General features: G+C 31.6%; 1 protein-coding gene across 2 annotated transcripts in view; it reads right to left on the bottom strand.

Annotated features, from left to right (window-relative positions):
- The window catches only part of LOC108912155 (protein sprouty), a 68,887-nt gene extending 45,345 nt beyond the window's left edge, over window positions 1-23,542 (bottom strand). The window contains exons 1-2 of one of the 2 annotated variants that reach the window (XM_018717336.1): window positions 23,174-23,542; window positions 639-726 (exon numbers count right to left, since the gene is read on the bottom strand). The gene's annotated coding sequence lies outside the window, so the exon portion shown is untranslated. The remainder of the gene's footprint in view (window positions 1-638; window positions 727-23,173) is intronic. The other variant, XM_018717345.1, reaches the window with a different exon arrangement.
- Window positions 23,543-24,109: the final 567 nt, after the last annotated feature.

The following is a 24,109-nucleotide window of genomic DNA, read 5'->3' as shown; positions in this document are numbered from 1 at the left end:
TATGATACCAATACTGGCTAAATCTTCCAAATATTGGGACTAAATGACCCCAATATTGGGACCATATCTTGTGCTACTAGGGGTATTATTCAAATTCAATTCATCGATACAGGGTGAATAAATTTTAACTGCGAGTATTCCTTTACTACTAGAAACAGATTCCTCAAACTTTATGTTTGTAATTACTTTTGAAGAACATATATTCTATTATTAGCTTTTGCATATCTAAGCAATCAAAATAAAAAAAATGCTAAAAAATCTTGTTTGACTTCATTTGGATTTTTTAGGAAAAAAAATAGATTAATACCTTTATAATAAAGTAGTAGTATAAGTAAGTTATATCTTTAGACCTTATTATTTTTTCCTAGATACAAAAATTAAGAAAATAATTTCTCTCTATCCCTCAGACATTGCAGTTTTTTAATAATTTTTATTGGTGTGTATTAAAAATACAAAATTAAAATTTAGCAACTAATATTATTATTTTTCTAATTTCATTTTAAACGTTGCTATGTTGCTATAATAAAAATGTAATTTACTACTTTTATCGACTTGCATATCAATGTAATGCATCTTGAATATTGAGGGTTAAACCTAAAAATATGTAGATTATATGGTTACACAAAGGCATCACTTACTTGTTTCACATTCCTGAAAAGTGTTGGAAATAAATGTCCCTCTTGCTTTTGAAGATCGAACGTTTTTTAAATTCCTGGAAAATATCTTCTGAAACAAAATATAACTAATCAAATGACTGTAAAGAGAAACAAATATAAAAAATATAGTAAATATTTTTAAAACATTTATTGTAAGAGTCTATTTCTGATAGTACAGGAGTTATAACATGACCAAAAAATGCGCCATAAACATGCCTTAGAAATAAATGATTACTATTTGATAGGCAAATGTTTTTATTTAACAGACTAAAGTGATAGCCATTTTTTTTCAAATTTAAAAAAATGGTCATTGATCTTTAGAAAGAAATGCACTACTTGCTTGTGTTTTAGACTTTTTTTTATAGAATAATATCTCCAAACGCAATCTCATTTTAGGTCTAACTAATCAATAACCGATATCCTGTTGTAACAAATTCAATTATATTTTTCTTAGCAATTCTTCATTCATTGACAGTTAGTAGGTAGTTATAATATTTACAAAACGGTATCTTCCTGAAACTACTATTACCATTGACATACGACATAAGCTGCACCACCATCTATTTTCCGTTTTCATTTAGCATTAAATTTGGATAGTTTTGGATAAAAACTATGTTATTTGTTATTATTATAATAAATTTATTAAATTAACCGATTTGGGACACCATCCTACTTTTTCAAGTGAAAATAATGTATGTAAGTTATCTCGATACTGTTTATTCTCCATATTGTATAATGTAAGTAATTATATTTAATATTTTTCTCATTCTAGTTAAATATTACTCTTTTTATCTTACTGTACTGAATATGTAGGCCAAATTCGTGATTAGAGTCATATATTGCAAAGTCTCTAAACCATAAAACCTAGATTAGCAGAAGTGCCGTTTTTCTTCTCAATCTTATTCTTTCAACTGAAAGCCAAATTAACAAATTATTGCTAAATTATTGACCAAATATTTAAGAATGTTTTGCCAAATTTTACGGTTTTATAATAATATAGGACTAGATTATTATTTTAATTTGTTTTTTTTTATTTTCCTCCTACACAAATAGCTTTCATTTATATATCAACTATTTAGCAGTATACAGTTTAAATACATTCCGTCTGATTGAAATATTACGAATACCACATCACTATTTCTTACCAAATAAGTATGAATTTATAATTATATAGATACGTAAATTATAAATTACATTTTTCACAATTTAAAACCACACCTTAACTAATAACGTTTGCGCTCTGTTATATGTTTGTGTATAAAAGAGACAAACCCAAAACATTATACTCTACCAGTGTCGTAGATTTAACTGGATACATAACGCAAGTATTACTAAAATATCAATTTTTAACATTTAAATACAGGAGATAGCAATTATGAAAGAAAACGTATAAACATTTATTATTCATTATTATACAAAATATAACAAATTTATATTAATAACAAACGCATGTATAAGATCTTGTCATATAGCAAAAAATGGTTCTCAAAATATGTATCAACAAAATACTGTGTTTTACAGAAAAACATAGCTTACATTCACATCCGGCGACCTCAAAAACTTCCCCATATCAAGTTTCATTGAGATACAAATATTTTTAAGTATTTTAAAGAATGTCAAACAAGTGTTTATAGAAAACCACACTAAGATATATCTAAATTTTAATTCAAAGCATCATACTGATATAAAAAAAGGCGTAGTTAAATGTTTGTATGATAGAGCCAAATTGATTTCCTCTAAATACCAAAGTTTTAATAATGAGTTAAAATTCATAGAGAATGTACTAATAAATAATCAATACCCTGAGAATTTTGTTGAAACAGTCTTTAGGAATATTGAAAATAACACAAATTCTATTAGATAACAAAGAGAAATTACATTCACACAAAAATTTCATATATATACCTGTACTGTCGGAAAAATTAAGGAAAATAGGTAACAAATGTAACATTAGAACAGTTTTTTAGCCAACTAATATTTTACGGAGTTTATTATCAAAGACGCGCTCAAATAATGTTTTTCAAAATTTACCTTGTAAACATTAGCAACTTCTATTTGAACGTTCACCAGACTGCAGAGTTTAAGTTATTTCAATTGTTATTGTTATTGAGATAAAAAAATATTATTTGAGCTCTCACAATTTTTTAAGAAAGCAAAAAGCCGTTGACGTATGTCGGTAGAGTACCTGGATACCTAATTACACATTAATGATTAAATTGTGGAATAACATCATCCTCCCGCAAATTTATTAGTATGGCATATCGGAATTCGCCGAGTATTTCCCTGCCCAAGGTTACGCTACTGTAGCAAGAGGTGAGATAAAATTCAGATTCTAGAAAGAGAAGACAGAGGACGATCCTCGTGGAGAGAGAAAAACATAGTGACCTGTTACCTACCGGTTCGGCTACCGCGCTACGCAAGGCACGGATGTGGGCCCCGGTACGCGAGGGGGACATGCGGTCAATCCAGTATCATGCCGCGGGGCAAACGAAATAAAGCTAGGCATAGTGGATTTTTAAACTGTTACTGAAACAAATGTCCATCCGTTTGTGTTTCTAATAATTCATAGTTGTAACGTACAATGAGGAATCAACGACGTAACCAGATTTACTGAAACAGCAACATTCCTATTTATTTGAAGAGATGATTACGGGAATGTGTGCAGCGGAAAAAGTGTAAATCAAGCAATCGTGAAAACAAACCGCATTGCTTTTAATACATTTTTTTATTTAGTAAACGATTAATCAGTTATGCAAAGTAAACGCCGATAAGTTGCAAGAATTAAGTAAATAGTTTTGTTTTAAAATTAAAATTAATGTTAGACTTAAAATAAAATATATGCACTTCAAAATGCACTACTGAGGAACTTTTAAGAAAATAAATTCAAAAATATAATAAAAATAAGAATCATGTATCTATGTATCTGAATATAAAGGCATCCAATTTCAAATGCTAATAAAATTCGTTAATGCTAACTGTTTATAAACAGCAAAAACATGTTTTGATCAAGTAAGAATTTTAAAAAACTCGTTTCTGAAAGTAAAAAATATAAATTATAGATATATTAGGCCTACTCCTTAGTTTTTTAAATAAGATTAATTTATAGTACCTAACCATCGAGTATAAAAAAATAACTAGTACTGACAATAATTATAATTTCTTGTTGCATATTTCTTTCATAAGTATCTACGGAAGTCTTCATCATAGTACTTACTGTACTATAACGTTCCTGTTTCCTGTACACGTTGATCCATAATTAGTCTTTTACTTGGGTTTACTTCTTTTTTATTAATACATTAATTGAGATAAAAATACAGTAACACGTAAAAAGTCCCTTTGGATCAGAATATACAATCAGAAAAACACACATCGATGTAAAAACGATACGAGTGTCAAAAATGTATTTTCTAACATAAAAGCACTTTTACAGAAAGTGACATACGAGCATGCGATGTCTGTTCAGAAAATAACCGACCTTTATTTTTTTAAACGCTCCCCTGTCCATACACTTTTCCCAGCGGTGTTTCCTGGATATGAATTTGAAATGGCATTTGAAGTTTGTGACGAATATGCTTTGATGTCATCAATAGTCTGAAAACGGAGACCTTTCACACTGATCTTAATTTCGGAAATAAGAAAAAATCGAAAGGAGTCAGATCTGGCGAGTGAGGAGGGTGACGGAGGATATAATTTGATTTATAGCATAAAACTAACGTATTGGCATGGTGAGAGAATGAGTTGTCTCGCGCAACTCTGGTCTCTTTTCACGATTTTTTTTTTCACGTAACCGTTATAAAACGCTTTGTTAGTGCACACGATTCACTGTTTTACCTTGAGGCAAGAATTCAAAATGTACAATTTCATTAAAAAACAGTGAGCATCACTTTGGCGCTGGATCGAGACTGACGTGCTTTCTTGGAGCGTGGAGATCCTTTGTCAATCCATTGTGATCCTTCAAATGAATGTTTCATCGTCATTGGAATGTTCAAGGAGTTGCCGACATATGTCCACACGATTTTCTTTTTGTTCGGTCATCAAACGAGGAATAAATTTTGCTACAATCTGATGCATGTTCAATTTTTCAATCATAATTTCACGGCATGACCGAATTGAGATGCTGATTTCTTCTGCAATTTCTCTGTCAGGCAATCTGCAATTTGCACGCGCCAAATCTTTGACTTTCTAATCGTGAGGGTGTTATTCGTTTTAAGTCGAAAGTCTTCCTGGTCGAAAATCATCTTCAATTGACTGACGACCACTTTCGTGAAAACCATCCGCAAGCTTTTTTCAAAAACTGAAACGTTTCCGCGAAAGAAAGTTTTTCCTAATTTTACGCAAAGTTTTACGTTGTTCCAGAAAATCGCACATTTCAAAAATTATCAGTAACACTTAAACAGGTTACACTCAAATAACGATTACACGAGAACTAAATGAGATATCAACATGTGGTTGCAGAGGAGGTTATGGCAGCACAATGCTGCCAATCACTAAATATCGCGCGTAATTCAAAAAGTTCGGTTATTTTCTGAACAGATTTCGTATTAAAAATGTTTAATTAATTTTTAACTTTCGATTTGATAGGACATTAGTTTAATCTTTACTTTATTTTTAATTAACCTGGCATATTTTAGCTGTTTCAGATGGTAATTTTAGTAACAAGTTCTGTCACTGTCTTACTAAAAGCGCGATTTCTTGTCTATAAATACCAGCCTTAAACTCCTCGCTAGTTCAAAAACTGAAACGTATGGGCGAAAACTACAGGCGAACATGTCGATTTTCGCCAATACATCTCAGTTTCGTAACGATTTTGATCAGAACAATACTCGAAGGGCAAAATAATCGAGAAAGAGTAAAGCCTCTACAGCTTACAGTACCCAAGAGTTGTTAAGCAACAGAAAGGCCTGTTTTCTGAAACTATACACGTCGTTCATCCTTGACGTTTTCACCTGTCGGGTAAAATTGTTCCCAGCGAAATGGTTACAACACTGAGGGGATTTTACATTATACTAGGAAAACAATAATTTGAGACGAATCCGAAGAATTATTTACGTTACTTAGTAACATTCAGCCCCTTAACACAACAGCTGGTGTTTACATATTTCTCGGACTAATTTCTTTTTTACGTTAAACAACAACCAGTGAATGAAGTTTACACCTAATATCCAACCCACGGGCCTAATCACATTCTGCCTACTACAGTTTGATATACACCTTACATTTAACATTACATGTATCTACGAAGTGAGTGGGTCGTTTAGAACAGCTCTCGCCTTCTTAAAACTATATATCGTTAGATATTTTTAGGACATCGGGGATCGCAGTTGAACAGTTGTTTATTATTGTTGAAATTAGGTGGATGAAGAGCAGCTGCAATATATTTTTGACACATCAAGGTTTAATTCCCTTAATATCGTTATCGTACTGATTTCTTATAAGAATAAAACCAATTCAGTTTGTTCTGCTTATTCGGAGCATAGTGAATACTATTTTTACTACTTTTTTGCGTGTACCATACTAACTTTTGAGAGGTGAAATGGTTTCAAGTTCAAACAAGAACGAAATATATTGTAAAAAAAAAACAAAAGTCGATTAAATGCAGGTATTGACTTGTTGACTTGAGCATTTTACTCCGAACGAACTGAAAGCGTCGTGCGCGCACAGACCAACACACCGAACATTTTTTAACAAAATCACACGGTATGCGTGTTTATTGTATATTCGACTTGCTGAAAGAACTGAATCGGATGATATAGCTGCATCTGTCTTTCAAGTTGCCCCCCTCCCCAAAAACAAACTTCAATTTATATTTTTTTTTCTTCTAAAATGTACTTCAATAGTTCTACAATGCTTTACAACCTTCATCTTTAGTTCTACATCTTAAGACTTTTAAAAAGAAAAATACAGTTAGTGGTACAATTTCTAAAAAATCCGTAATGGAAACATTGTTTACATTTATAAATAACTTCCAATCCAAACCTTTATTCAAAGCTTATCTTTAAAATAGAATAAAAAATAATAACGGTATCGATTTAAATTAACTTGTTTGTCCTGAATGAAGGATTAAAAGTGAAATGCTACCTAAAACTACTTTTAATATATATCTGCAACACGTAGCTATTTCAAAAATTAAAAGAACTAAGAAAAAGCGCGAATCGGTATTTATTACTATACTTTGTACCAAAGTTAAATGAAGAAAAAATATGGTGAAAATAATGAAATATTTTTATATTTGATTTCAAAGCTGTTCCATGATACAAAAAAAAAGTTGATCTCCGTAACAAATTTAATGTCGAGAATAGCACTTTCTGAAAAGTAGTAAGTCTTTGAATTGCAAGGAGAGTGATCTAAATTTGTAGAATTTATAAATAACTTTTCACCGGATATTTGAAGTATGTTTTCGACAACGTCACATGTTCAAAACAATCTAAAAATAATCACTTCCTTTGAATATTTCGTGGTGTTATTATTTGTTGTATTAGATATTTATTTGAATTTGTGTTTTTAGGTAGGCGGTAACATCACAGTATAGTAAATACTTGACACGCCTAAGAATGAGCACTTAAGTTAAAATAGAAAGTATCATTACGTAAAATAATAGTTCATTCATAATACCTACTATACTCCTTCCTATAATCAGTTGTGTGGTTGAATACAATAATTCCTCTTCTGAAATATCACAAACAAATTATCTGTTGATTTGAAAGCTTACATTTTCCAAGATTCTCAATAACCTCGTCAAATGATTACACAGGCCGATAAAATTTTAACCGAACAACACGAATATACTTTCCCAAAGGATTTTGGTGCGCTGAATTCGAATCCGAGGTCCAAATTTCTCAATTGGCTCTGGTTTTCTAGATATCCTAACCTAAAAGTGCCAAAATTGCGATTTTTTGACATATTTGAGGTTATGTCACATGGAAAGGTAAATTTTTTGTTGAAACCATTAATGGGGTTCTAAAGTACTATACTTACTCTTCAAAATACACTTGGATTTATCCCGAAAAAATATATCAAATAACATTTATCTAACACTTTCTATCAAAATTACAGTTCTTTTAATAAAAAATAAAAAAATTGAACTTGTGACGTGATAAGAAGCAAACACTTTCAAGGAACATTTTTCATTTAAAACTGTAAGCTTCCTAATACTTTTTTAAAATTAAATTAATGAAATGATTGTCCATATCTCAGCCACTGGTTGTTTGGGGAACTTTACAACAATCTATTCAGGTATGACATGTACAAAATATAATTTGATTATTTCCTTCGATACTCCGAAAAATATAAACATTTTTTTTTTATCTCTAAGAGGGAACATTGAAAAAATTTTCAGATAAAAGCACTATTACTTAACTCCCTGTCCGACATTAAATCAGACTCACCCTGTACAACAGTAAATTAATATGCAATAATACCAACTAAATAGTTTAATTTTTTTATTACTGACGACTTGACATATATGCATGTATAAGTATTTAATTATTTTGGTAATATAACATATTTTTGGATATATTTTGTGTTGCCCTTTATGCGTATTAATGTAAATATAGTAAATATAACGATTTACATTTACAGATATTAAAATATATTGATACATTTATAGCGACATTTTTTACAAAAAGCGTATTCATATCCCTCGTACCAACAATGAGGCGACAATGGCGGACATCCTACTTATTTGTAATAGACTGTTTCCCGGGAATTAACTGCCATCTCGTATAAGAGTATGTGCACGTATATGTCTATATTAAAAAAAACACTTGAAACTATTGCTTGGCCTGAAATATGCAAGACTATTGTCTTTATAATAGAGGCTAATGTTTGGTACATTTCAAAGTTTACAAAGAAAAACCGTGTAAATTATGTATGTCTCTTGTGTACACGGATTTGAATGAAATTTAGTACAACTTATAAATAATAAAAGGTCTTTTGATTGGTAGAATTTTAAGTTCCATCATTTAGCATTACTTTTCTGCATGTCTGTGGCGGTCCTTAAAAATATATTAAAAGAAAAGATTGTTATTAAAAAAAGAGGGATTGTCCTAAATATTTAAAAATGTATATATAACATAATTTCCTTACAAATCTTCAATTCCAATTAGCAACAAACTAATGCACAGACAGTCCTACCTTACATACTATGGTTTCCTTAGTTATACAGGGTGTTAATGATAAGTTTTGCCAAACTTTAACGGCGTATTCTACCGATGAAAATAATCAACTTTTGCCTTAAAATTTTTGATAAGACGCTTCCCTACAGAGATACAGGGTTTTAAAAGTTTCAAATACTTATATGATTTTTCCTGTAACTTTACTGGCAAAAAAGATTGAGTGTTAAAATTTGCAGGATGACATAAGTTATCCATGAAAAAAATAGTCTCTACTAAAAAAATGTCATCCCCCAAATGTTATCACTCAATATTTTATGCCAGTGAAGTTGCAGGAAAAATAATATAAATATTTGAAACTTTTTAACACCCTGTATGTCCGTAGGGAAGCGACCTATCAAACATTTTTATAGGGAAAAACTTGATTATTTTATTGGTAGAATACGCCATTCAAGTTTGTCAAAACTTATCATTAACACCCTGTATACTTTTTCCTACGGTATTGGTTAGAAATAAAAAAATACCTGGAAATTTAATAAATGTAAATTGAAAGTAAGTATGCAAGTAAAAACATTTTAATTTCCGTAACAACGCAACTGAATTTGTACTGTCGAAAATACGCATATAAAATAATTTTAGAGACTAAAAATGTACGTCAAATGTCAAATAATTATTATGAACTTGTTGGATTTGCAAAATAACATTCGGAAAAATGTCTTCTGTTTGAGAAAAATGTTTGTAATCTTCTACAAGGCAACACACTGAAAACTATTTTTTTTTTCAATTTTTATTCTAGTTTTTTAATGTCCGATACTTGGCAGAAACTTGCATACAAATAAAATTTTCGTACACTAAATTCAGATAATACAGTTTGAATAAAACATTCACAAACTGGCCATAATTTGGAAAAATATAAATGATTACTGATAGGAAATGGATATTTAAACCAATTTCCGTAAGTATATCTGTTGAAAATTTCTCATATATCTCATGTAGGTATCTATTGCCGCTTCTTAAAAATTTCAATCCTTAGTTAGTTTAGGTAATTATATTCATTTAGTTTTTAACTTCTTGTTCTTGTTTTTTAATTGGAAAATAATACTTTAAAATCCTTTTTGGACCAATTTGTTTATTATTGATTAAATAAATAAAAGTAAACTGCTTTTTTATTTTCACACGAAATTATGACTTTCAAAACTACAGCTATAAACGAATGTGTAGTACGCTTATGCCGCAGAGAAACCTACAGGAATAAAAATATAGCGAGTCAACGTTCTATGTTAAGGTTTAAACGGCGTGTTCACTGTCTTTACTTTTTATATTCGTGCTTGCAACACAGGAAATGCTTGAGTGGGGGCCGGATATGGCCAGCTTGAGTAGAAGAGGACTTAGTATTGCGGTGATCGCAGCATCCACTTGCAGAATTGAAACGTGTTATTTGTAACATCCAAAAAGCATATTTTGTAATCTATATACATATAATATTAATAATTGATTTAATTTAATAGTTATAGCTCATATTTAGCACGTACACTACGAAGATTGAGCACTGTTGTGCTAATTGGAGAAAAATTTCATTAAGCGCCGCTAGAAAGCAGTTTAGCAACAATCGAAAAGAGGAAAATTTGCCATAACCTTTTAGCGTTAGTGGTTATTGCTGATCTTGATATTATTTGAAATGTAATAAAGAAAACTTTAAAAAAGGTACTGTTTATACAGGGGGTAGCGTGTATAATCTATAAAAATTAAACTACAGCTTCATTTATTCAACGAAAATGAAGGCCGACTCTGTGTTATTTATTAAAAACTTTGGAAATGTTTTTAGGCGACCCGAGATGCAACCTTATAATTTAAGTCGGTATAATCTAATACTAGTAATACTAAAGGAAGGTTAGATTACATTGTCAGAAAATGTGTGCATCAACTGATTTGGTATTTGTATTGAATTCATTATTCACTTAATTATTAAATATTAAGCATCGTTCAACGACCCGTCAGTGTTAAAAAGTGAAAGATTCCAGACAAAAGTTTTTATTTTGTAATTCCACGTTAGTGACAGTGCAATTTTTATATAGAAGTAAAACATAAGAATAGCGTGCCGATTACATTAAAAACGAGGTTCTTATTTCTTGCTTTTGCTTAATTTTTTTAGTTTGTGCACAAACAATGCATTTACTATTTCCGAACGTGTCGATATGGTGTTAGTGTATGGTGCAGCTGGAGAAAATGTGCTCGTGGCCGCTAGGTTGTACCGGGAACGATGGCCACGTTACCCCCCATGTGCAAATACAATCCTATGTTGCGTTCAGCGGCTGCGAGATACGGGAAGTGTTTATCCTCGAGGAGAAGGACGTGGTCAGCAAGTGAACCTTAATGTTGAAGATGCAGTATTGGAAAATCTTGACGAAGACCCCACAATTAGTACTCGACGACTCGCACAGCAAGTAGGAACCTTATATCGTACCGTACGTCACATCTTAAGGGGCCAGCTATTGCACCCCTATCATCTGCAACCAGTTCAACAGATTTTATCCCCGGATTGTGATCAACGAATGCGTTTTTGTAGATGGTTTTTACGGCAATGTGCCAATCAAATAGACTTTCCTGCTTATGTTTGTGTAACAGATGAGGCGACATTTACCCGTGATGAAGTGAATTTCCATAATATGCACATATGGGCCGATGAAAATCCTTACGATTAGGAAAACTCATTTTCAACATCGGTTCTTGGTAAATGTTTGGGCTGGCATAATAGGCGATGTACTTGTGGGTCCCTATTTCTTTGAAGGACGACTAAATGGAGCAACATATGCTGATTTTTTGAAGAACCGGTTGCCTGAATTATTGGACGATGTGGATTCGGGCACGAATGTTTTATCTTCAAGATGGGGCTCCTCCACACAGTACTCGAGAAGTAACGACACTTTTAAATGAAATGTTTCCTCAGCGATGGATTGGACGCTTTGGTCCTGTACCGTGGCCACCTCGGTCACCCGATCTAACTCCAATGGACTTTTATCTTTGGAGTCACTTGAAGTCATTGGTTTACAATACTCCAATTGCTACGGTGGAAGAATTGCGAAACCGTATACTTGAAGCTGCTGACACAATTAGGGGAATACCTGGAATTTGGGAAAATATTCGCCAAAATTGGGTGCGTCGGTGCCATGCCTGTATCCGCGCTAATGGGGATCAATTTCAACATTTTCTCTAGAAATGGTAAGTTTTATTTCATTTTGTTCCATATTTTAATGGAGTTTGTTTAGTGCACGCAGTTGGCAACTACAGATGCTTACGGATGTGGTTTTGTTTGCGAACTCTTGCAGTAACAACAATGCATTTAAGATAGTAATTACTATTAATTATTATTATTAGAAAATATCATTTTTTTTAAATATCTAATTTTCTTAATTTATACTTTTGCATTGAAAAATTCCCCAAAAATAGAGAAGTATCTTTCTATCTTTCAACAACAATTTGTTTACGCGGCTGGTCTACAGCACGTAACTCATCGTACAGCACACGGACAGGACCGTTCCAGAGAAAATATTTTGATCTATAATTGAACTTTAATTTACAAAAAAAAACGCAAAAATATAACTTTTATAAGACTTTTCTATTACAAATATCATCAGGAAGCTGTAGTTTAATTTTTATGTATTATACACGCCACACCCTGTATAAGTCGCTAAATCTAACCGTTTGGCAGGAAATCGAACCTAAATTAATTAAATAACTAAATAACACATTAACAAACACTAAAAGTAAAAAAGTTGTTTTCCATTTTCTCAAATAAAGCTTTTTAAAAAATGCCTCCTAACTCGATGAAAATTCCCGCTACTTCCCAAAAAGTTTGGCAGCCCTGTATTATTTTCAATTCAATGAAATTGAAGATATCCGATAGTATGAACTAATTTAAGCGGCCCCAGAAGAAGAAAACCATATAATTTAAATCGGTTGACCGAAGTGTCCACAGTAAGGTCCGCTTCGATCTATCCATCTATCCAGCATTCAGATGTTCGCGAACAGCTACACTAAAGTGTCACAGTGTGCCGTCTTGAGGCACATCCACATATCTGTTTTATGTTCGAAGAAAGAGGAAGTTGATTTTGGAGAAAATGTAGGTATAAATCGTCATTTAATAGGTCATCAAAAAAATTAGGGCCAATAAGGTAATCCCCTATTATTCCAGCCCACACATTAACAGAAGACCTACGCTGATGTTTTGTTTCAATAATCGTTTGTGGATTTTCATAAGCAGATGTGTGCATATTATGCAAATTCATATAATTCCGTCGCGAGTGCTGATATTTTTCCAAGATGCCTTGGCCGATTATCTTCGTAAAGAGCATGCGCTTTTTGAACATAAAACGGAAAGAACTGTTCCTCGAGAAGTGCTCTCCAAGCATGTCCCATTTTTATCTCAACGCAAATTTTTCTAGACTACTGTTTCAGTTTTCTGTAATTATGTTAAGTAGTTAAGTAAGTTTTCTTCGTGCTCCACAGTCCTAACAATTTTAGGACAACATGAAAGTTTATAAGAAAAACAATATGGCAAGTACAAATAAAATAGCAGCAACTAAACAATTAATTGCGTTAAACAATAATTAACATTGCACACCATATCATTTTTCCTCTCCTTATATATTTATTCCAAGGAGTTTTTTTTTCAGTAATCACACCATACCAGAAAGGAAGTAACATAATCTATATGCAAAAGGCCACCGGATAGTCTAAGGATGTCAGAACCGGATGTGGCCTTATATTTAACCTAAAGAACAGGAAGATCTTACCATCTACGTCTAAATTGCCGGAAACTGATTCCACACACATGCTGTTCATAAGCCACTAAATATTTTAATGAATGTCTACAATAAACATGTTATGTAGGTATGCTGTTTAAAAATACGTGACGCCTTTAAATAATTGAAAGTATAATTAATCTATTAAAGTAGCAAGCAGAACACTGATGAAATTTTAAACTTTATCATTTAAATTCAGAGAATTATAAACAAAAACAAGATATAAAATAATAATAAATGAAAGTAAACTGAATGAACGCAGCAGTACGTCTGCCTCCCTGTCTGTTGTATAAATAAACAAAAAATTTGAATACATACAAGGTGTTCCAAAATAAATACTAAATTGATGATCCCTGTGAGAAATAATTAATGAATTTTCGTATTAATAAATCCTAAAATCCTTCTGCGAGTAGTTTTTGTCAAATTTAGTGGATGTATTACACTAAGTACGAAGCCTTCATAAATGATTACAAGTTCCACTTATAAACGTTTCTTAGAGGAAATATCCTTCATTTTATTTTTGCCATATTTAAATAAATAGCCCTGTATAGTACAGTTGTTTAATGCTATTTGGGTGTAATAAATTTCTTTAGGTATATAAGAGAAGTAAGATACGATTAACGGAAGCGACAAACAAAACAGAGAAAACAGTTCATTTATCAAAATAAACTAAAAATTCGTCTACGTGTATAATAACATGACAAACATCATTTATATTTATAGGATATACACGAGTAACAGTTTTTTTTGCATAGCTTGTTCAGAATAAATTTTGTAATAAATATATCTATATAACATACTGAAAGCAGTTAACTTTTAAAATACTGCTAATATTTCAGATGCGTGAACTGTTGAATATAAAAACGGTTATCTTATCATCGAACAGACACTAAAGATTTGAATGAATGATTCTACCTCCTAATAAATTTATTTGTCAATAAAATCTATACCTAGCTGTCCAATTATATCTGCCTTCATAAGTGACAAAAATAGATTTAATAGACTAATTTTATTTGGCAGCTGCAAAAATCCTTCTTTTATATTCCAACAATTATACATTTAGCTAAGTCATAGAATACAACTGGCACCTCCTATGTCGGAAATGATTATTTGCTCTGCCAAAAAATCCTAAATTTTTTAAGTTGATACTGTTAAAAATTTCAAAATTACTGAATGTCAAAATAAATTAATTTTCTACATAGTGTATTTCTTAAACCGTTCACATTTTTTTAAAGCATAGTCATATTTTAGTCTCTAGTAATTCCAGATCCGAATTTTGACATTCTTGATGAATGGTTTTGGCGTCAGTGAAATTTTTTAATTCATAACTTCGATCCCATGATGCTCCGAACCCCCTACTGGCCTGCAACCTCCCCTCCACTTCTAGCTTTTACTGTTTGCTGTTTATACAGGGTCGGAAAGTCCCCATGGTTCATCGGCCGCTACGTGAGAGCGATAAAGTAAGTCATAGAAATCCGTGCGATAGAGAAAGATGGCTATNCATTTATCAAAATAAACTAAAAATTCGTCTACGTGTATAATAACATGACAAACATCATTTATATTTATAGGATATACACGAGTAACAGTTTTTTTTGCATAGCTTGTTCAGAATAAATTTTGTAATAAATATATCTATATAACATACTGAAAGCAGTTAACTTTTAAAATACTGCTAATATTTCAGATGCGTGAACTGTTGAATATAAAAACGGTTATCTTATCATCGAACAGACACTAAAGATTTGAATGAGGGTTTAAACTTAGGTTCTGACTCATTATTCTCATTATAAATGAAGTCATGCTAAAAAATTTTGGTTTAAATTTCTACGATATCCTCTAAATTATGAAATGTATAAGATGCTTTAAACATCAAAAAATTACAAGGCTTAACTCGTGATAGAAATAAAGTCCGTTTTACCCAAAGGATGTTATTTTCCAGAATTGCTGAAACAGAGAATGACCCCACCAACAATTATTATTATTTTCAAGTCTTTTTATATTAAAAACTTAAAAAGATTAAAAATTTTTCCCCTAAGATTTTTTTATACTGTCATCTCTTTAATAGTCACTCTCAATCATTTTTCGGAAGATATACAGCGTGGTAAAAAAGTTCTGCATAAAATTCATATTTTCGTTAAACAATTTTTTTTTCGAAAAACGGTGAGACCCGTCGACTTTTATTTGATCCAGGGCACCTTGTTATGTGGAAAAAATTTTTTTTCGATAATCCACTTACGGCAGCGATGACATANCTACGCTGATGTTTTGTTTCAATAATCGTTTGTGGATTTTCATAAGCAGATGTGTGCATATTATGCAAATTCATATAATTCCGTCGCGAGTGCTGATATTTTTCCAAGATGCCTTGGCCGATTATCTTCGTAAAGAGCATGCGCTTTTTGAACATAAAACGGAAAGAACTGTTCCTCGAGAAGTGCTCTCCAAGCATGTCCCATTTTTATCTCAACGCAAATTTTTCTAGACTACTGTTTCAGTTTTCTGTAATTATGTTAAGTAGTTAAGTAAGTTTTCTTCGTGCTCCACAGTCCTAACAATTTTAGGACAACATGAAAGTTTATAAGAAAAACAATATGGCAAGTACAAATAAAATAGCAGCAACTAAACAATTAATTGCGTTAAACAATAATTAACATTGCACACCATATCATTTTTCCTCTCCTTATATATTTATTCCAAGGAGTTTTTTTTTCAGTAATCACACCATACCAGAAAGGAAGTAACATAATCTATATGCAAAAGGCCACCGGATAGTCTAAGGATGTCAGAACCGGATGTGGCCTTATATTTAACCTAAAGAACAGGAAGATCTTACCATCTACGTCTAAATTGCCGGAAACTGATTCCACACACATGCTGTTCATAAGCCACTAAATATTTTAATGAATGTCTACAATAAACATGTTATGTAGGTATGCTGTTTAAAAATACGTGACGCCTTTAAATAATTGAAAGTATAATTAATCTATTAAAGTAGCAAGCAGAACACTGATGAAATTTTAAACTTTATCATTTAAATTCAGAGAATTATAAACAAAAACAAGATATAAAATAATAATAAATGAAAGTAAACTGAATGAACGCAGCAGTACGTCTGCCTCCCTGTCTGTTGTATAAATAAACAAAAAATTTGAATACATACAAGGTGTTCCAAAATAAATACTAAATTGATGATCCCTGTGAGAAATAATTAATGAATTTTCGTATTAATAAATCCTAAAATCCTTCTGCGAGTAGTTTTTGTCAAATTTAGTGGATGTATTACACTAAGTACGAAGCCTTCATAAATGATTACAAGTTCCACTTATAAACGTTTCTTAGAGGAAATATCCTTCATTTTACTTTTGCCATATTTAAATAAATAGCCCTGTATAGTACAGTTGTTTAATGCTATTTGGGTGTAATAAATTTCTTTAGGTATATAAGAGAAGTAAGATACGATTAACGGAAGCGACAAACAAAACAGAGAAAACAGTTCATTTATCAAAATAAACTAAAAATTCGTCTACGTGTATAATAACATGACAAACATCATTTATATTTATAGGATATACACGAGTAACAGTTTTTTTTGCATAGCTTGTTCAGAATAAATTTTGTAATAAATATATCTATATAACATACTGAAAGCAGTTAACTTTTAAAATACTGCTAATATTTCAGATGCGTGAACTGTTGAATATAAAAACGGTTATCTTATCATCGAACAGACACTAAAGATTTGAATGAATGATTCTACCTCCTAATAAATTTATTTGTCAATAAAATCTATACCTAGCTGTCCAATTATATCTGCCTTCATAAGTGACAAAAATAGATTTAATAGACTAATTTTATTTGGCAGCTGCAAAAATCCTTCTTTTATATTCCAACAATTATACATTTAGCTAAGTCATAGAATACAACTGGCACCTCCTATGTCGGAAATGATTATTTGCTCTGCCAAAAAATCCTAAATTTTTTAAGTTGATACTGTTAAAAATTTCAAAATTACTGAATGTCAAAATAAATTAATTTTCTACATAGTGTATTTCTTAAACCGTTCACATTTTTTTAAAGCATAGTCATATTTTAGTCTCTAGTAATTCCAGATCCGAATTTTGACATTCTTGATGAATGGTTTTGGCGTCAGTGAAATTTTTTAATTCATAACTTCGATCCCATGATGCTCCGAACCCCCTACTGGCCTGCAACCTCCCCTCCACTTCTAGCTTTTACTGTTTGCTGTTTATACAGGGTCGGAAAGTCCCCATGGTTCATCGGCCGCTACGTGAGAGCGATAAAGTAAGTCATAGAAATCCGTGCGATAGAGAAAGATGGCTATATTGAAGGTGTCTAATAGTCACCGCCCATTTCGCCCTTCCGCAAATAAGATCCACTTCTTGGGCGGTGACTATTAGACAACTTCATTATAGCCATCTTTATCGCACGGATTTCTATTACTTTCTTTATCGCTCTCACGTAACAGCCGATGAACCATGGGGACTTTCCGACCTTGTATATTATATATTGACCATGAATTATAGTTATATGATTTTTTTCAATATTTATAATTTTATAAGAGAAGGGAGCTGATGAAATAATCCCAAGTAAAATATGAAAAGATATATCTTTGTAACTGTTTTTTACGTGATTAGTCTTTGTCAAAGGGCGACACTAGTACTGCAAAAATACAGGATATTTCTTTGAATGTGAGCGTTATTTCACAATTTCAAGATTCATAGCTGATAGGTATATATTTTTAATTAATTATATTTTTTAATTTTATTATTATTTAGTTGTTTCTCGCAATTTCAGTAGTAAGGAGTCATACGTTAGGATAAATATCTTTTGTATACCTAGATTTCTGTTATCGAAGAACATTTTATTTGACTTCATTTGATAAGATTTCTCAAAAAAAAAATGAGTGAATTAACTCAATACCTTTTCAATAAAGTAAAAGAAAGAAGAGAGCTAATAATAAAATATATGATTTTTAAAACCAGCAATCGAGACAGAAAAACTAAGTAAATTGTTACGTTTTTTGACTCTATTATGAAAAATTAAAAAATGCGTTTTTGAAATAAAATTAGTACATGAGGGGCAGAATATATCTAGTATTGTTAAAAACAAATGCTATGAATGAATTTTACATCCGTTGACCCACACCAACGTTGTATAGAATAATACCTAATATCCCATAAATATTACAACCCACAGTAAATGCAAAAAAAAAACAAGCTCAACTAGTTTTCTACACTAACATTTTGAAATACTGGCTGGAGCCATACATGTTTGTGTACTTTATACAAGCAAAACTTTCTATTTATAACTACATACTTCTATTCTTGCAAATACCTATATAAAGCTTATATGTACATTGCAAAAAATTAAAGTAAGCCCTCTTGGTGTTTTCTGAATAATAATATATCAACGTAGGATGTCAGCCATTTGTTCAAGTCATTTAGTTATAAGTTCATTCAACTCCAGCCAGCAACAAAAACTCAATATTAAATAGTCCGTTTCCGTTCAGTGGGGGAACTTTTTCTCGAAGATATGTATGTCTTACTATCTTTATATTTAGATGCCATTTTACACGACGTAAACAGATTTTATTTTTTATTGAACTACACATTTAGAAATCGCCAGATTACGTTTTATTTTCGTTTAGAACCGTTACATACAGTGTGTCCCGAGTTTGAATATCAACAATGATATGTGGTTATAATTTACGCATTTTTTAAATTTAAAGTATTTGGATGAATATTTATTTTGCCAAAATCAAATTTTTACCCTTCTTTAATAACTAGTTTCCGCCAGTCAACACTGCAAATTGTATTTTATTTTTCAATTTAAATAGATATGAATCTCTTTCTAACACGTTGAGCTTATAGCAGACCGCAAGTAAACGGCAAAGTCACAGCTGAAGATGCTGACAATGACGAACGGCGAAATATATGGAAATATTTGATGCGCCAGTTACAGAGGTTACTAAATCAATATCAGAGTAAGCCTAGAAGTTCTGATAGCGGGTTGCCTCCACATAGCCTGGCCTGAGAACAACAAGGGCAGGTCAAGGATTCCTGCTAAGGAAGTGCATTGTAAGTCACCCACACAACCCAAAAAATAATGGTACCCACCCATATTAACTACTGATATACTAATTTCACTAATTTGGAACATAGAATATTGTAAAGAGTAAAAATAAAGTGTTATTTAAAAAATCTTCTCTAGGATTGTCTGTAAGAAGTGGTGTTCTGCTACGCAAAACTAACATACCTGCACTTTTCTGTATCTGATAATTTTTATATCTATCAGTTTCTGTTATGATTTAAAAACAGAATTATTCCCTAGTTGTGTATTAGTCTCGTCTGGAAAAACGTCTTAAATCATTGCGCCGAAATTATCAATCAATTTTTTATGAGCTATTCAAAAATGCAGATAATTAATAAAAGGCAATGAACACATTATTAGGTATATTACTATATGTTGTTTACTGAAGATAAAATTTCGAAAAACTATCAGTATTCGTTCTCAAAATTGGCAGCTGAGGTATCCGAGTTACTTCGTATATGAATTATTTGACTAATTTTAAGCAAAAATGATTCTATCCACTTTTCCCGAATTCCCGACAGTTCTTGAAATATCGGGGTTTAAAGCTAGACTAGAGGGCTTAAAAAAGAGTGGATACTTTTCATTTTTCATAGTAGGACGGAGCATTATCATGTAATATCATTCTTCTCATCTGAAGAGGAATGTCCGGAAGTAGTAGAGGTAGATTGTTCTCCAAAAAAACCCGGTACATCTCGCTGTTCAAATTTCCATTGAAGAAATGTGGTCCGATAACTTCATTATTAATTATTCCAGCCCAAACGTATACCGATACTTCTCTTAAAATGCGTTTTCCTAATAGCATGAGGGTTTTCGATTGTCTACCATGATCGTTGTGGAAATTGTTGCATCTCTCGTAAATGTAGCTCTGTCGCAGAAAAGGGTTCTTAAAAGAGTATCCAGTAGATTGCTCCACCATTCATAAAGGTGGACTCTTTGGGGTGATCCGTTGGGAGAAATTCTTGTACCAGTTGATAACGATAGGGATGCAGTCTGTTTTCTCGCAAAGTGTCTTGTACATCCATCCTACTTTGTCTTTCACAAGTCGATTTAGGAAACGCACCTGTTAATCGAAGAGTTGTGAAGGTTCTATTGAACGTTTACTTGTCTGGAAGAGGGTGGTTTGGATATCGTCGTTGATATTCCCTAACTGAAACGGTGGTAGGTACTACCGATGCAATATGCAATATAATTAAAGGCATAATTTTATGACAAATGAAGCAAAAAATAAAAAAGAACCAATATCAATTATCAATGATGACAATTAACTAAATGACAATCAACATTTTTTTTCTAATCTCAACCAAATTGTTAATTATTAAATTACCTAGCCCATTAGTCGCAACAATGTAATTTACTCTTTAACAACTATACCCATACGATCCAACCCAACTTCAAACTCCATAAATTTTAGAAATTCTAACTTCGTAAATATTGAAGATGAAGAAGAAACATAATTTATTAGGGTGAAGAAGATGTTAGCTCTTATTTCTTAACTGTCATCCTTGCGCATCACTCATGTTTCAGTATTAGTCTACCATTGGTAAAATTGTTGCAATTAAATGAGATGAGTTCGTGTTTTATTAAAAAGAGGGATAATACAATTATCACGAATCGGTCAATATATTATTGATAGATAATGAATGTAGACAAAATGTTGCGGCACCCCAGGGAGCACCTTTAGCGCACTTACTACGACATACAGTTAGAATACAATGCAGAAAATTTGTATTTATATCTTAGCAAAATGTTCAAATTTTCGTTTTAATTAGTTAAAAAAAGTTTTGTTGTAAATTTTTTAGATATAATCAGATATGCTTGTAGATAGTACAACAGCAATACTTCCAGCAGGTCATCATTAAATCACAGATAATTCCTTGCCAAATTAATAACATGTTACATTTGACTATTAAAAAAACATGGAGAAAACAAGTGATTATGTATGAGTTTTTGTTTAATTACAGCAAATATCAAAAAATAACTTTTCCATCTATATTTCCGAGATTACAGCAACTTCAATTTTTTGGAGCGCAATAATTTCCCATTTCTTTAATACAACATACCTATTCTTCTCAGAAATTCAATATGCCACTTGTCAGATCTTACTGTAAAGACATACCAACTGTTTTTTAACATACATAAAAAAAGGAATCAATATTTAAATAGGTAGGTATATGTAAGTATTTTGTCTTTGACATTCTGACTTTCAACTTTATCCTAAAATGGGACATTTTCCCCGTTAAAGAGAGGACATCTTAAAATCAATCTTAACCTTATACCTGAAGGAGAAACCGCAAGAATAATTTGGAGTACATCTTAAGTAATACCTCGAGTACTTAATATTGAGTACTATTTGAGTAATTCTTCGACAATTGAAAGTGTTATTTATGCTACATTTACGATGAGCGCATGTATAGAGGAAAGTAGAAACCCATTTTTATCAATAAAATATACCGTGAGGCATCAAATCAAATACAAACTTGGCGGTGGATTCGAAAATAAATATAAAGTCAATATAGTTCCTGTAAGGTAACTATTGTAATTTTGTCGCAAAATATTAGATGAAAAACATTAATATGTTTGGAAAGCCCTCAAAAGACATCAAACTAATTCAACTATTTGATAATAAATGAATGAATTATTGGAGACATATATACATCATTCCCTTGAATTTGTGACTACAAATTAAGAAGTTAGGTAATCATTCCTGTACATTTAGAGAACATACCCTCTTTTTTATGATTCAAAACTATAATAATTGTAGATATATTTAACTAAGTAGGTACCTAGTAAATAACCGTTTAATTTTGAATAAGATCTTCCAAGAAATCGTGTATCTTCTAAATATTCCATTGAACACTTATGTTAGGTAAGTAGGTATGTATATATACGTTTAGCTTTGGGCTTTAGGTAGGCAATATTCAAGTCTCATTTTTTAGTGGTCTAATTAGTTACCTACTTTGATGAGGAAGAAATTTAAGTTAAGCTAATTAAGTATTAGTAGACCTACTATAAGATGAGTGCATATGAATATTTCAATGAGTTAATACGACGGACTTGTTTATTACAATTCTGATTAAAAAAATCATTCATTTAAAAAAATGGAGATGACGTAACAATAAGATAAGTATGTTTATGAAAATTAAAACCAATTTGTTTAAACATTCTTGATTCTTAAGAATAAGTATTTTTAATTAGTATTTTTCACCGATTCTGAATGTATTTATATTTCTCGGTAGTACGTATCTATTTCGTAATAAAGGCGCAATTTACATTTCATTTTCCCAAAGATAAACTAAAAATATATTCGGGTCACCAGAAATGAATTAGATATTCACTAAATAAAAATGAATGCTTTTTTACTAGATACGTCCCTCGCCAATTTACGTTGCATATCTGAATGCATACTGACCCCGACAAACGTAAATTATTTGTTTACCACACTCATGCCAAGACACCGAAGACACTATAAATATAAATAAAGTACACTTACCTCGGCTACCGTAATCTACCGGGATAACGTCCGTTCGGATGCAGGCATTCATTAATCCTTGCCGAAAGGGTCGCATTGGCTCTGAATTGACACTGCACATCAAGGGTGGCACTGTATATATTTAGAGGGTGAAGAAACGCAAGGCCGCCTGTTGCGCACAGTCAGTCACGAACACAAGAGTTTACTTGGCGGCCATGTCAGCTAGTGTCGACGGCCTTTTAACCTATGTTTTCGGTTTTTTATGACCGAAACTTATGCTTTAGAGAATCCTCCTTTCCTACACTGTGATATTCTTATAATATTATACTATTAATGGGAGTTTTATTGCACTTTGAAACAAAAAAAAATTCACGAGGATGCTCTTTTCAATGAATCTTAAACCTTTCTGCATAGAACAGAGTTGATGCCAATACCCTAGGACGCATGCGCCAGCTATCAACCTCGCTTGGTTGAGATGCTTTTGCCTCTCTCGAATTCCTGGTATGCGTATTTTCATTATCCTATGTCAGCCTAATATACAGTATGTGTTTCCCCTTTTTGCTAAACATTGCCGAGTAAAACCATAACTGATAAATTGTGTGGGCATCAAATTGTTCAAATTATTCTGTGTTTCTAGTTATTCCACATTTCTTTTTGCGGTGTAGAATTTATTTCAAATTGCCACGATACGATAGCACAATTTCTTTTCAATTAATAGTAAGTAGAATGTAGATACGTAGGTATTATGCATGTCATAACTGTCATCTATTCCTATTCTCAAATCATAGAACTATAGTATTAGATCTATATCCCTAACGTAGGATAATGTAAATTATTCCCATAATAGTAAGGTAAAGAATATAATATATAAGAATATAAGAATATAATAGAATTTAGATGCTAAATTAAAACGAATTTAAATTTCATTATTAGAAAAACGCATGCTATGTTACTTTA

The sequence above is a fragment of the Anoplophora glabripennis genome, unplaced genomic scaffold (genome assembly GCF_000390285.2).
Source record: "Anoplophora glabripennis isolate ALB-LARVAE unplaced genomic scaffold, Agla_2.0 scaffold6, whole genome shotgun sequence".
NCBI lineage: Eukaryota > Metazoa > Arthropoda > Insecta > Coleoptera > Cerambycidae > Anoplophora > Anoplophora glabripennis.
The sequence above is the reverse complement of the archived record's forward strand: the minus strand, read 5'-3'. Positions and strand labels throughout refer to the sequence as shown.